At 31.3% G+C, this 11867-nt stretch overlaps 1 long non-coding RNA gene across 1 annotated transcript; it reads right to left on the reverse strand.

The window, feature by feature from the left end:
• Positions 1-4817: 4817 nt before the first annotated feature.
• LOC127714437 (uncharacterized) lies at positions 4818-9361 on the reverse strand. Its single transcript, XR_007987734.1, has 3 exons — positions 9310-9361; positions 9079-9134; positions 4818-4925 (listed from the first exon to the last, which is right to left on the reverse strand). It is a non-coding gene; the product is annotated as an uncharacterized LOC127714437 (long non-coding RNA).
• Positions 9362-11867: the final 2506 nt, after the last annotated feature.

Raw genomic sequence — 11867 nt, forward strand, 5'->3', positions numbered from 1 at the left:
AAATATACGGTGCATATTAAGCAAAGACAACCGAGAAGAGTTGGTAATCCCCCAAAAACTTCAGACGTAATAATTGAAAAATAAAAGTAAAAAAAACCAACTTTCAGCTATAAGGCCAACAATGAGACTTTGTTGGTAGGGATACACATTTTTGGCATCTATAGAGCCTCAGCGGAGAACTGCAAATTCTAGTTTTAAAATGTAGAGACTGGGCCGTCATCCTTCACCTGGCATCGGATTTAACATTGCAATTCCAACCAGATTCAGAGGCGTATCTATAATTCCTTTTTTGTGCATAAAATGGTAAGTGACGGGTGACTTCTTTCTGACTTTTATATATACTTAATTGAGTACCTCCTGAATTTTAAAAAGTGCTGAATGTAAATAGGATCGGAAGTTTTATAATTTTACTAGGATGCTACCGACTTCAAATGAAATTCTTAACAATCCAAAAATATGATTTTTTTCGGAAATCTGGTATCTGTATTTTATCATTCTTATATATAGGGAGCAAACCAAGTGCATCACAAACAAAGCAGGAACCTCAAGTGCAAGCAAATACATTTTACCACCTTTTTTCCTAAATACCGGCTCCTGACTGTAAGTTATATGATTTTTGAAAAACTTATCCTTTAACCGTATCGTAAGAATGCCATGAAAAAAACCTACTTGAGTTTTAGTTTTACAATGTCAACTGAAATAATAAACATATCTTTTTTTTATATGCTCATGAAAAATAATTCATTTATGATACTCTGTAGTATATTTACATCTTTTGATAGGCATTGATATCATTCCACTATCGATACTTCAAATCGTAAACATCAGCACTGTTTCGATATTATTTCTACTACTAGTATGTGTCTCTCTTACGTATGTTTGTTGGAAATATGAAGTATCTTGCAACAAGAGAGAAAAAAGAACATTTCACTTAAACACAATACATCCCAATGTATCTAGAAACCATGCACAACAAGGCGAGGCCCACGAGTACGAAAGAGTAGATGATGGACTTTTGAATCGGGAATCTTCAATATATGACGAACATCGCGAGAGATGCAGTGGAAGTTCGACTGGGGGTAGCGGCATTTGTGGAATAGACAGTGATGGATATCTGAATCCCTATCATGCGCTCAAATCCATTGAAATCGAGATGGAGCATGCACGATGTACTGACCAATCATGCACAGGAACCAGTTTCATACATGCGCAGGAGAAAACAGTTTACTTCAAAAATCAGAATTTATATTCTGAAATAGTCGATAAAGTTAGTAAATCAAATATTCTTTTGTTTTATGTGTATCCGCTGCAAAACAATGTTAAAAAATCATGAAAATAACTGTCAAGGTTCCTGTGAAGAATATTTTGTTCCATTTATTAAGCAATATGTGTGTGAAATTTTAAAACATAAACTCGAAATGTTAATTCTAAAACGATTAATAATTATAATGGGGAATTCGGGAATACTTTGCTGGTTATAATGAATAGGAATATGTCCACAACGATGGTATATAGACATTTTGTATTGATAAAAATTCCAAATTTTATAGTTTTTAACAGTTTGATATTAATCCAAATATATTAACTATGCCCTTTAAACCCTCTATTATACATTTATATATATATATATATATACACACACACAAGGAAATTTTACTCACGTGAATTCACGTGAATTTCGATTTATGGGAATCTCATGTGAAATTCACGTGAATTTCACCTCAAACGAGCTTATACGTCAAACTAACGTGAACGGATTTCACATGAGTTCCACGTGAATCTGATGTGAATCTTATGTGAATTTGACTTTAAAATCACATGAAATTTGTTCATGTGAAATTCACGTGTATTTTCAAAATAAAGTTATTCAATTAACATCCAAATTTTCCAATTTCATTACAAACATGAAAAATATTTTTTTTTCTGTAAATTTCTTGTTAAATCACGTGAAAAATGTCACATAAGATTCGGGTTAATCTCAATTCACGTGTAAATGTTCATGTGAGTTTCACGTATAAGCTCGTTCAAGGTAATTAAGATTCATGTGAAATTCATATTAGCAAAATTTGCCTGTGTAAGATACAAAACGTCGTAAATTATACATTTGAATTGAAATATTTAAAATCATAGAAATAGATGTAAACAATCCAAATATGCCAACTTGCCCTTCATTTTACTCTTTTATGATTTTGTATCTATATAAGACACAACAATGATAAATTATGCACTTCCAATAAACTTTGAATGACCATATAGAAAACGATGTAAACAATTCAAATATGCAAACTTGACCTTTTTACCCCCTGTCATAAAGAGGTTCATTTCTATTATTTTAAATTCAACTTGTAATTTTCCTGAAATTAATTTGCATCCAGTTAAGATTCAGCTTTTCATGTTTCGGTTCATCTGGCTTGTGTTTTTAAAATTGCCAAAGAACTTGTTATGGAAACTTGTGACAAAGCTAATGTTAATAGCTATATAATCTAATTCTAAAGAGTGAAACTATTTGATGTCTATGAAAACATTGGAAAAGCAACTTTCCTTCAAAGGACAGGTAACATCTCTTTGATGGTAATGTTTTCTCTGTCATGTTATAAAATGGTATTTCGATTAGTCTAACTATCACGTTATCAGTTGCAGTCGTCAGAATTCCCTTTTCACTGATTTGATTCTAAAGCATTTGTTTTTTCATACCTCGCAGAACATATATTGTTCAATTGTTCTTGTCCTGAAGATGCAGGCAAAATTTGCCACCATAGACATATAGATTAAACAAAAACTGAGAACATTACACATTCAGTCATTAATTTTATTAAAGCTTATTATTTCGTAGATATCCATTACGAAAATAAAAATCAAGAAAAAAACAAAAACTGGAGGATTTCATGATACCGAAAGATACAGACGGGTTCCACTCCTGTTATGCATGTATCACTCGTAATAGGAATTTACACTCAGCAATATATCAGAATTGAAACTGTATTTAAAAAACCTCTTACGCTGTTAAATAACTAACTCGTAGAATTCGGCTTTACAGTTACATAATCTAACAAGCAGTAAAAGTGAAATTTAAACGCCGTATAATAAAATTCCGGTGTCATTTTTGGAATCTATTTTTTGCTATTTTATTAAGCCTTCAAACTGTTTGGTTCGAGCACCATTGGTAAGTCTTGTGCAGACGAAATACGCGTCTTGTGTAGACGAAATACACGTCTTGTGTAGACGAAATACACGTCTTGTGTAGACGAAATACACGTCTTGTGTAGACGAAATACACGTCTTGTGTAGACGAAATACACGTCTTGTGTAGACGAAATACACATCTTGTGTAGACGAAATACACGTCTTGTGTAGACGAAATACACGTCTTGTGTAGACGAAATACACGTCTTGTGTAACGAATAATAAGCTTTGTATCTTTGATGAATTGTGTGTCTTAGTTGCAGCATCAATATTTTCTATTTTTTTACAAAATATACAGATATAAATTAAATGAACAATGTTGACTGTTATGTTAAACTTCATTTAGCTGGAGTACTTTTGCAGAAATACAGTCATGTCACCATCTTATGGTGTTTATATATCTCAACTTGTACGATTCGCTCGTGTATGTAACAACGTATTAGATTTTAGCGAGAGAAATTTATGTATTACTGAAAAATTATTACACCAGGGTTTTCGATATCATAAACTAGTCAAAACATTTACTAGTACTAAATTTTATCATCTGTATAAGGACATCATTCGTAAATATAACTCAACATGCAGACATCTTATACGTTCGGGTATTTCACATCTAATCTTTTATGGTAATATTCTTTACAAAGCACAAAAATGTCAGTATTCACCTCAAAAGCTAACAAAACCTTTAAACAGACTTATTAAAAAGGAATATAGTTACGATACTGTTGTCAGGTCATTAAAGATTGCATATTTTGGCTTTAATATTGATTCACTTATAGGGTCTTTGCATCGGAATTAAACACATTTATTCTAAAACCAGTTGTTGGCATGACACGGGTTATGTTCTTCTCATATATTTTATGACGGTATAATACTAAACCCCTAACAGGAGGGATTGTGCTTGATATTCATATGATGAAGACATTATCTTTCAATCAGTTTAATTGAGGTCTGGATCTGGCATGTCAGTAACTGCTAGTAGTCTGTTGTTATTTATGTATTATTGTTTATTTTCTTTTGTTTCCTATTCTGACATCGGACTAGGACTTCTCTTATACTGAGTTTTACTGTGCGTACTGTTGTGCGTTTGTTTTTACTACATTGGCTAAAGGTATAGGGGGAGGGTTGAGATCTCAAAAAACATGTTTAACCCCGCCGCATTTTTGCGCCTGTCCCAAGTCAGGAGCCTCTAGCCTTTGTTAGTCTTGTATGATTTTTAATTTTAGTTTCCTGTGTATAATTTGGAGTTTAGTATGACGTCCATTATCACTGAACTAGTATACATATTTGTTTAGGGCCATGCTGAAGGACGCCTCCGGGTGCGGGAGGTTCTCGCTGCATTGAAGACCCATTGGTGGCCTTCGGCTGTTGTCTGCTCTATGGTCGGGTCGTTGTCTCTTTGACACATTCCCCATTTCCATTCTCAATTTTATGTAAATAAAACTCAGAAAAAAACGTTGTTTAGGTATCTGCTATATTTATAAAAGTCGAATACTTTCTTTGAATCTCTTCTGCAATTATTTCCAGTCAAAATGTGAGGGATCATAATATACATATTAAGTTCGATTTAGATAATGGGCATTATGCGTTGAAGAATTATGATGTGGGTAGGACTCTAGTTTTGTATCCTCACGTCGGGAAACAAATGAACAACTTCATTAATACCTTCAGTATAATCATCTGTTGTGACAGCTTCTGTGATGAGTAATACATCAGGTACACATCCTACTTCATGGTAGCATCTGAAAAATATCAATTTAATGTTAAATCTTATCGTTTTATTCCAAATATTTCTACACCAAGGTAAATAAGAGCTCAACATATATTGAGATCCTAGTTCTCATTTAATGACTGTATATTCACTACTAGATGTCATTTGTGTTGCTTTTGGTGTGTTATTAATAATAGAAAACTAATCTCATGAAATTATCAAATGTCGTAAAATATTCACTTAAAACACCGATCGGACCGACGAACGCACGGACCGCAAATAATAACCAACCCCCTACTAAATGTATCGTATGCTGGGCGTTAAAAGACAATTCCTCCGATGACTGCATATACAAATTTCATTTAAGGTGCTTACCACATATAGCAGACTTGTTTCCATCAATATTTTATGGTAATGCTTTTTCATGTCGACCTTGAAATTTTACGGAATATACCAAAGGACTTTTAAATCTCATAAATCAAAGGCTGACATATAATCATGGGAAAATAGCGACAAACGACGACAACACAAACAACAGTCTAACTATCGTATCGCCGTCATGGAGGATATTGTAATTGTAATACCTTGGAATCGTTTTAGGTTAACGATTACTCAAGAGTAGGTTTTCTCAACAGACAATTTTCCGTTTTTTTAAATCTATAGTGGAGCTAAATGCGAATAGGATCTAATTTAAACCGAAATATACTAGTCAGGTAGGAAATGATCTGCTTACGGTTTGAAAGCACATGAGTTAATTTGTAGTTTTTGTTTTTTAATTCTTTGTTTTATGTTTTCTGTTTAATGTTGTTTAATGTTGAATATCTGAAAGGTCATTTTTCGTTTTATGGTATTGATTCTCTGTGACATATTCTTTTCTGGAATCTTACATAACACATATAAATCAAACAACAGTAAATGGATTGTATAACAGATACATTGAACATATGACCCGATCCAACATACATAAGTGGAGCTTCAATATCCAAGCATACCCCTTATTCTATACTATTAACTATTAGAGAAACTTTAGTGAAAAAATTTAAGGTTAAGACTTAATGCCAACTATCTTGTGAAAAAACCTCTCACAAATTAGTCCAAAGACAAGAGGTCAGATGAACAGAGGTAAAAGAAAATAGCGTTATGGTTATTCAGAATACGAGACAGACATTGATTTTCATCGCATAGTTCGTATTACTATTAGTTGCACAAACGATATTCAGACCGTCAAATTAGTGACTATATATGTAATACATGTAGTATATTTCCTTCATTGATTCAGCTGAAGATACAAATAACATATTCAACCCTTTTAGTAGTTCTGAATGCACATTTTTGTTCACACCTAATTCCATAATAAGGTTCTGGGCACTCTTTTTCTATATTCAGATGACCGTGAAATTGGGGTTAAAACTCTTATTTGGCATTAAAATTAGAAAGATAATATCATAGGGAAGGTGTACTTAGTTTCAAGTTGCTTGAACTTCAACTTCATCAAAAACGTTTAACCTGAAGCAGAACAGACGGACGAACGAACGAACGAACAGACGCACAGACCGAAAAAACATAATTCCCCAAGATGTGGCATAAAAATTATAATAACAAAAAAATACCGAACTCAAAGTAAGTAAGGTAGATAAATCTGATACTAGCATATACTCATTAGAATATTTAGAATCACATTTTTGAACATTAAATGGAATTTTGGTCTTAGGTTATGCATTTCTTTTGTGTAATAATGTCCAGTATTCTATAAATTCAAATTCATTGAAACTGGACAATTTATAGACAAATTGTAGTGACCAAATATACAAACCGTACAAATATCTGCTTGATTAAATAGGTAAATCGCTCTTAATCGTTTTAATTTTTTCAAAGATTTTCCACTTGACTAAATTATTAGTCAGCAAATATTTTGGAATACATGTTTTTCCTAGTTCTGATGGTGATATAAACTTCAACAAAATTTTTGATTTACACCATACAGTTTTCGTTTGTTCAGAAATGTATGTTGATATTTTCTGCTTTACTTTAGACATAACTTATAATTGTTTTCATAACAGTGTTGAAGAAACCATTTCTTTGGGCGCTCAGGTCATCAATTGACTGGGTCAGATTATGTGTTCAAAACGTTCGTCTTCTCACGTCATACTTATAACAGACATTTATACTGTGGGGACACCAAAGGATTTCAACGGCTTAATCAAATAGTTCGAAAAACTAGCACAGGAATTAACCTTGTGTTTTAAGTTGTATTGAATATTCAAACATTATATACTAGCGTGTTTTTTTTAAATTTTTCATGAAACTTTTAAAACTTTTAAAATTATAATGTAGTGTATGTGTTGGCTGTAATCTTTTTCTGACGTCATCGCGATTTAACAACTGCCGTTGTCTTAATTTTTTTTTTTCACTTAGTATCTTTTACTTTTTATTCTGTATCAAATTTTATTTAGAACAAATGCATGATCAACTTTCAATAGTTGTGCCAAGTACAAAACATACACAAAATGTACGATAGGGAGAATTCAATTTTTTTAAAAGTTTTTAAAGTTCGACGCTATCAATCAGTTTATTTTTAACAAAATTTAACACTATAATGTATTAGAAACATCTTGATTCAGAATATTTTGTTGTTTTTTTTATCTCATGTGCTTGACCACAATTTGTTTTTAATTCAAATTGGGGATCAGAATATTTTTAAGGAAAAAACCTAACGGAAGGCCTCTGAGAAACTGGGTGAGCGTAAAATCATTGATATCGATAGCCGATGACAAACAAGTTAAAGGTTAATGATTCAGTATTTTTAACAACATAAGTATTACAGTCGTCCACACTGTTACGGGAATACCTCTAAACGAATTCCACGAGTTAAATCGTAAACTTCATGTTAACTTGCATAAATAAATATAGATAAAGATAGATACAATAGTAAATAGAAATTGTGATTTTTATTTTGGTTTTTTATAGTTTGGCAGTTCTTAATTAACTATGTAAAATAAACAGTGATTACTTTTTTGTATTCATCGCATGCATCTGTTTTCAAGTATAATTCTAAATTTTAACGATTCAAATTATCTTATTCGTTCGATAAATTAAAAATTAAAAATCCTGCAAATACATGTACAATATAAATGTAAGAAGATGTGGTATGAGTGCCAATGAGACAGCTCTCCGTAAACTTTTAATACATTAACAGAAAATAATTAAAATAATTTTCCTTTTTAATACAAATTTTACATAAATGTTCAAATACAAAATTAATTTTTTTTCACGATAGAAACTTTTGAAAGGACGGAGACAAATTAAAAATAATATTTATTTTGTTCAATGCGATTTATTTTTCTAAAATTTAAATGGATAAAAGGAGAATATGCATCAAACAAGCAATAGACTAGTATATATCACATCTACATGTATGTATCGAAAATTTTGGTTCTTAAACTGTTAAAATATCTAGTCCAATTTATTTTAATTTTAAGCTGGGAACAGTATATCTAACACCCGACGATGAAATCTGTATAATTAGGTAGTGTCAAGTCCCGTCAATATATATGTTCCTGTTTTAAGCGTTTGCCGTTTTGTAATCTTTAAATTAGCATTACTATATACAAATATTTCGTATATAGTCCAAACTGGCACATATGCTGCCTTTGTCTTATTCTTTTAAGACTTTGGCAATAGGTTTATCTTGGAGAATATAGTTTTTTACTTATTTGAAAAAATTGTGCATTGAAATTTACAATTTATAAAGTAAACTTGAAAAGAAAGAGGCTATTAAACTGTCGCAAAGACAAAAATCACAAACTACAGAGAATTACAGAAGTCATCACATTGTCATGTGTTAATTATTTATCCATGAATATTTACCTGGTATGACTTAGATTATTTCTGGTCAACTTCAGAAAATGATCGCAACTCGATTTTTGAATAAAAAGGCCCTGATTAAAAAAAAATTGTAAAATCTGAAATTTAAGATTTCCATTAACAATATCTAGTAAATTTATCGATATCGATTATGGTCAAATTTAACGCATGCGCAAAGCGGGTGCTGATAATAGTTGCGTTTATATCTAAACACTAACACACTTACACACACACACACACACACACACACACACACACATCGTTCATGGTCTTGAAAGAAGACTCATACAGTAATAACTATGCCATATGTATGATCTTACCAACACAGCGCCCGTCCCTGAGCTCGTAACCGTAGCAACAAATATGTTCTTTTAAACTGAAAATATAAATTAAAACAATGTTTTGATATAATCTTTGTCAGTCTTGAAATCTCATACATTATTTAAGGTTTAAACTGCAATAAATTAAAAAATTCTTTATTCGTAATGCATGGTACAAAACATTCGCTGAAAAGTATTGATAATAATGTTTAGTTTATTAAATACATTTACCCAGTTTGGGTTCTCCTTCCACAACGATATTCACTACAAAAGACAATACAAGTACACAATAAGGAAACATTCATATAATTCAACAACATAGTGTATACAGCATCAATCAAATAATCAAATGTATATTTAAATTAGTTTTGACGACAAGGAAATATTTGTGAGAAAAAAAATGAATTGCGAGGTAGATGTTTATAAATTAGAGATTAAATGTTATTTGAAGATACAAATTTAATAGTATGAGTGCAAACATACCTTTATCAAAATTCAAGTAAACATTTTTTTTTAAATATGATGAAATTAAAAGGTCATTTTGAATGTCGATTTTCAATATTTCGAACTTTGGAAGAAGTTGTAGCTTTCAAAAAGGGCATATATCTTCTATCAAGAAACTTTATCATTCTACGATATCACGAGGTCATGAATTTTCCGAAGATTTTTATAAAATATCATTCACCTACTAAAATCAGCTAGAAAAAATGTCGTCAAGACATCGGCGATGCTCAGTTTTTTTAATAATGCTGACAAAATCACGATATTTTCCTTAAAAGATAAATGAATCATTTTTCATTTGGTAGAATCTGTTTACTCTTTGAATGAATAATGCTGTCAGCGTTTCCAAACTATAACTTGTATACTGGATTTCTCGTAAGGTATGTTATGGAGCCTCCTCATGTTATTACTTGGCTTTTTTAACGTGATTATTTGATTATTTGATAATCTAGGACTGTATTTTTTATTTTTTTATTCCCTTGGCAAAAATTTATGTGATTACTTGGACACCTTCATGAGGGGCCTCATTATGCACACTTTCTTTAAAAATCAAACTTTTCCTTACACAATAGTATTTTACTTTTATTTCAAAAATGGCCTATTGGGCTAAATACCAAGACAGTTACTTCACATTTCAAATTAGAATTTACATTCCGATATATTCTTTTTAATGTAAAACTGGTGTAGAGTCCGATTTTGTTTACATTGTCATTGCTATTCTATATGTTTATTATAGTGCATTTTTTGTTTTGAAATGAGAGTAATTTAGGGTTGTCTGTCTTTTGCCAATAAAAAGTGTCAAACAGATTTTTTTGCATTATTATTTGTTAATACAGACAAGAGTTGTAGCGCTTTGTTCTTTTACAGTGCAGCAATATTTTTTAACAGTATATAGAATATATATACCTGTATGTTATTTCAACTAAAGCCATTCATATGCAGCAAATTATTTAGCAACTGGTTAGTTCATTTTAACTGAATGTCTTATTAGATACTCCTTTTACGGATTAACCTCCAACCATAATTTTCTTAAAACGTGTTAGCTCATTCCAACCATCCATTCCGCTATGCATTAAATTATAATCAACACCATGCATTATAACATATGATAGCCTGTTCAAATTGTGCAAATGTGGTTTGAACATTAGATTTAAAAAAAAACTCCTTGACAAAATTATAATAGATTTGACAACATGCAACTTAGAATTATACGATTTTGGTGTCAATCTTATAGAGGTCTAATTACGTGTTTAAAAATATTTGATGGAAGAGAAAGTATATGGATGTATCTTTTCAAAACAAAATATCCATAGTACGCAAAAAAACAAACACCAAAAGCAAATGCACTTTAGTTGCTTTTAATTATCTCAAAGTCACAGTGAGTCGCAAGACATACAGCAAACTCGCTCATGTTTCTAAATTAGCCATTGCACATGATATACCAAACTATGGAACGCCACAACTGTCTTATGTGGAACTCTGATATTACGTTATGTTGGTTTAATAATTGTCGTTGATTCATGTGTGTCATATTTGTTTTTCGTAGATTGTTTAGTTATTATTAGACCGTTAGTTTTCTCGTTTGAATTGCTTTACATTTTCACGTGGTGGCCTTTTGTAGCCGACTATACGGTGTGTTGAAGGCTAAACGGTTGCCTATGATTGCTTACATCCACTGCATTTAAACTCTGGTGGATAATTGTCTCATTTGGCAATTACACCACATCTTACTTTGTTTCAATTTCGAAGTTGTGTTTTGTATGCTGTAACGTTATTTATCTTTTGTACGCATACCCATTCCTAAGCCCTCTTTTTGGAAGCTCGAGCAAAAGCCCTTGATCCGCGTTAAATTTTTGAAATAGAACTCATTTTAGATAACTCGAATTTCAACTCCAAATCTTAATCAAGTGATAGCCTAACTCGAACTCTACATCAAAAGGTGATTAAAATTCAAATTCGAATTGTAACTCTATTTTTAAATGTGACTCAGCTCGAAGTTTAACACGAAACTTGGTATGTGGTTGAGTGTTGTGTCATTGACAATCATAACACATAATTTTTTTTTTCATCAAATATTACCGAATTAAGCTGTTTTGACATGATAAATTTGTAAACCTCATTGGATTGTTATAAAACTTGTATAGGAGTTATTTTTCAAGGTCAAGATAAAAGCATCTACAGAAAAACATTTTTTTATTTTTTTTTTTTTTATTTTACCGATAAATGTACAGTGAACATTACGCTTTTACACTGACAGCAGAATTATCAGAAGAATCTTTAACGAATTC

The sequence above is a fragment of the Mytilus californianus genome, unplaced genomic scaffold (assembly GCF_021869535.1).
Source record: "Mytilus californianus isolate M0D057914Y unplaced genomic scaffold, xbMytCali1.0.p SCAF_9, whole genome shotgun sequence".
In the NCBI taxonomy this organism is placed as follows: domain Eukaryota; kingdom Metazoa; phylum Mollusca; class Bivalvia; order Mytilida; family Mytilidae; genus Mytilus; species Mytilus californianus.